The sequence below is a fragment of the Podarcis melisellensis genome, assembly GCF_964234715.1.
Source record: "Podarcis melisellensis genome assembly, chromosome: 2".
Taxonomy (NCBI): Eukaryota; Metazoa; Chordata; class Lepidosauria; order Squamata; family Lacertidae; genus Podarcis; species Podarcis melisellensis.
Window position 1 is genome coordinate 27,251,065 of NC_138529.1, and position 4,529 is coordinate 27,255,593.

Sequence of the window (4,529 nt, forward strand, 5' to 3'; positions counted from 1 at the left end):
GCTAGTTAATGCAAGCTAAGGGGGTTTTCGAATTCTGGACGCCATTTTGTTGCACGTGCTGCTGCAAACTTTGCAGTGCAAAGCCAGACCGGGGAGTCATCTTAAGTTGAGGCTGCATAGGCCTTGTGGTGCATGTGATTCAGATTCTATTCAGTTGAACCTCTGGTTACAAAGTTGGTTGGACAGTGTACTTGACAGTGTACTTCAAGACCAATGTAGGTCTTGAAAGACCTACATTGGCTCCCGGTACGTTTCCGAGCACAATTCAAAGTGTTGATGCTGACCTTTAAAGCCCTAAATGGCCTCGGTCCAGTATATCTGAAGGAGTGTCTCCTCCCCCATCGTTCTGCCCGGACACTGAGGTCCAGCTCCGAGAGCCTTCTGGCGGTTCCCTCCCTGCGAGAGGCCAAGTTGCAGGGAACCAGGCAGAGGGCCTTCTCGGTGGTGGCGCCCGCCCTGTGGAATGCCCTCCCACCGGATGTCAAGGCGATGGACAACTACCTGACATTCAGAAGACATCTGAAGGCAGCCCTGTTCAGGGAAGTTTTTAATATGTGACATTTTAGTGTATTTTTCATTTCTGTTGGAAGCCGCCCAAAGTGGCTGGGGAAACCCAGCCAGATGGGCGGGGTACAAATAATAAATTATTATTATTATTATTATTACTACCAGCATGAGTTTAACCAGACTGCAGGAGAACAGGAAGACTGGAGTGCCTGGAACAGGTGAGGCTGCAGGTCCCTTATTTTGGCTGCTGGTCCCTTATTTTCAAGGCTGCTAGTTGACAGCTATGATCTGATGTCTCCCTCGCAACAAAATTTAAAAATCAGAGTACAGTACTTATGTTAGACTCCCTTGGTATCTTGCCCAGCAGGAGACCAAGGAGTAAAACCCATCTTTCAACTCATGGAAATGCCATCAAGTGAAAAGGGCACGGAGACCCTCTCCGGATTACTGGAGATGCAGCAGCCACGGTGGAAACTGCTATTGTGGATAAAGGGCATTGCTGGGGGTGGGGGCGGTTCTTCAACCCCACTGGCTGAGCGACAGGCTTTTCCGAGTGGCCTGCAACGCGCACCTGCTGCCCCTAGGGGGAGTCGCCGCTTCTTTTTGCAGCTCCGCTGCAGCTGAACCAGTTAACCCGTCAATCGCCGTAACTCCAGTTTGCTTCCGGGATCCGCATTCAACATTTTAGCAGACCGGGTGGGGGGAAGGGGGGAGCAATGTTCCGGCGATCCTGTCTCCGCAGACCAGGAGCCAAGTCGCTCCTCCTTCCACGCGCCGCGCACCCAGGCAGTGCTAAAAAGAGACCTGAAACCGGCAGGGGACACGGCTGCAAGTTTGCCCGCGATCCTCCATATGGCGCCCCCCTCCCACACGTTGCACCAGCTGCGCCCCGCTTTGCTGCAGATGACTGGTTTCATGCCGCCACAATCCCTGCAAGTGCCCTTAAAAGAGGCGGGGACAGCCCAGTTAATAAAATGCAATTATTATTATTATTATTATTATTATTATTATTATTATTATTATTATTCGTTTTTTAAAGCGTGCAGCCCGATCCTACTCATGCGTCGGCAGTAATTGCCGCTGAGTGCAACGGGGATTCACTTCCATATAAGTACAGGCCTTGTGCCTCGTCAGGCTTCGCCGGGTCTGTTTCAGATTTGCACATGCTATTATTTTTCTGAACAGGAAGCGCAAGGGGTGGTTTGATTCGCCGCTCACGGTGACTAAACGCCCTCGTTGGTATTGTCACTATTTTCTCCTTATATGGCGCTGTCCGAGCTGGTTCCATTTCCCTTTCCTACAGAGATCGCCCTGGAGTTGCCTTTATATGGGCTGTGGCCAGCTGGGCCAATGAGGAGAGCCCTTCTGTCTGCTGTGCAAGGATTTCCCCTTCTGAGTATAGGATCCTGGAAATCGGGAGGCTGTGGGGGCCGCGGGGCTGCAGATATTGCAACTCTCCTTGTCCCTAACCATTTATCATACTGTCTGGTTGAAGAGAGTTGGAGTCCTAGCCCATGGGCATAGCCAGGGGGGCAGCTGTCCCTCCTAATCAAGTAAATAAATAAAAATACTTAACTAAAAGCAGAAATAATCAGAATATTTGAACTGGAGGTCACTTCAGTGTGTCTAGCAACACAACTGGCAGCCCAACTGAGTCATAGGCAGAGCCAGACAGAGGATGATGACAGTTGGATGTCCTGCCCCCCCCCAACATAAATCCTGGCTACGTCCATGCCCTAGCCCAGGCATCCCCAAATTCGGCCCGCCAGATGTTTTGGGACTACAACTCCCATCATCCCTAGCTAACAAGAGCAGTGGTCAGGGATGATGGGAGTTGTAGTCCCCAAACAGCTGGAGGGCCAAGTTTGGGGGTGCCTGCCCTAGCCAGTGGCCACATCTGGAGGGCCACAGAATGCCCCTTTCCCTGTTTAGATGAAACCATCTCCCGGGGGAGGTTCACTAATACACAACAGGGAAGAGCGGTAGCAGAGTCGTGCTCCCCAAAGTGTGTGAAAACAGTGCATTTAGTGAGGCACAGGTTATCTGCCCAGTTGTATTACTCTGTAATGTTGATGCACGCCTCAGGTAGCTTATCAGGCATGCCCCTTTCCCCACCCCAAAGGCCTGCAAACATGGGGGGGCACCTGGGAGAGAAGTGGCGGCAGTGGGATTCACATGGAATGGCTATGGAGTGACAGGCCCCATCATTTAGTGCAACGGTCAGCAAACTTTTTCAGCAGGGGGCTGGTCCACTGTCCCTCAGACCTTGTGGGGGGCCGGGCTATATTTGGGGAGGTGGAATGATGCAAGAGCACCATGAGCCCCAGTGGCTGCTTACTTGTGTCTTGCGAGCGGCCAGGGCTGGCGGTGGGACGATGAGCGGCGAGCGAAAGGACTCCAAAGAGGGGCTGCTTTAAATGGCGGCCGCTTGAGCGCTGCTGCTGCTGCTGCTGGCACCAACAAAGCCCAGCCCCCTTCCTCCTCTAGGCAGGGCAGGGAGAAGCCAGGAGGAGGGAGGGAGGAGGCGGTGGCGCCGTGGGAGGGAGAGGGAAAGAACACACGCACTGGCGATCCATGCGACAATTCCTGGACAGTCCACGGGCCAGATCCAAAAGGCAATTGGGCCTGATCTGGCCCACGGACCTTAGTTTGCCTACCCATGATTTAGTGTTTGGGAGCAGGGAGGGAGCCAGAGGTCCCCTAGCTCCCTGAGGCTTTTCGTTCCTGAGGGGGAGGCTCAGGCTGCATGGGCTGTTTCTTCTAATTGGCGAAAGGTTAAGTACCTGTGGTTCCTCATCCCATCATGGGACGGATGGATGCTAGAAAACAAAGCAGCAAAGCCACCCCTCTGCCTAGGGTGCTCACTAGCTGCTGCTAGGAATAGATGCTGCTATGCCTTTTAGACATTCAGCTGCCGTGCTTGGGTGACCGGTGCAGCTGTGAACCAGGTGCGAAGGCCTTTCCGCAGGATACTGCCACGCGCTTTTGGGGAAGCAAAGTTAATACCACTCCAGCACCACCTAGACGCAGCAATGCTTCTGAAGAGAGCAGGCTTAGAACAGGATGCCAAATACAGTCGTACCTTGGAAGTCAAACGGAAACCATTCCAGAAGTCCGTTCGACTTCCAAGACGTTCAAAAACCAAATTGCAGCTTCTGATTGGCTGCAGGAAGAAGCCCCATCAGACATCCGGGTTCCAAAAGAGCCTTTGCAAACTGGAACAATCACTTCTGGGTTAGCGGTGCTTAGGAGCCAAAACATCTGAGTTCCAGGGCGTTCAGTATCCAAGGTACGACTGTCCATAAGTCACACAGGAGCCAACTCTTAGGGGCCCAATAACCTATTTGAGGTGCACTGTGTCATGTGATTGATTATGTGGGGCGGGGCTTACCTGGGCTTACCCCGCAATATTTTAAGTTGGCACCCCTGGTAAATCACCTGTGGCTTGGGAAGCTATGACTTCTACTCTTCCTCCAGGATGGAAACATCTATATATCTCTTTGAATTTTATTTTTAAATATAATATGGTGGGAATGCCATCCTTCTTATGAAAACTTCCTGCCTCCCAATGGAACTAGATGGGGGCTCATAGGTGTGGCCGGGGGGTGGCAGCTGCCCCCCAAATCAAGTAAAGAAATAAATAGAACTAACTGACCAATTGTGTCACACATAACTTGGTCCTGTCCCCTACACACATAAAGCCTGCCCCCCTAAAATAAATCCTGGCCATGCTCAGGTCAGGGCTAGCCCCTTCTTAATACTAAGAGGAGGGAAATCCACAAGGGATGTAGATTTTGAAAATGGGCAGAAGTGGGAGGGGGGTTGAGTGAACTTTTAAAGAAAATCCTTTACAGCAAGATTTTCACAGGCCTTTTACTTGTTCGACCCAATTGTCCTCCTCAAGCAGGGCCTCCTTTCCTGGCATTTCGCTGTGTATCAGGTGGCGATGAGGGAAGTGGTCTATGGAAAGGAGCTCCTAGCCAGCCGCCATATGCAGCTGTCGGAACAGGAAGCTCTATATA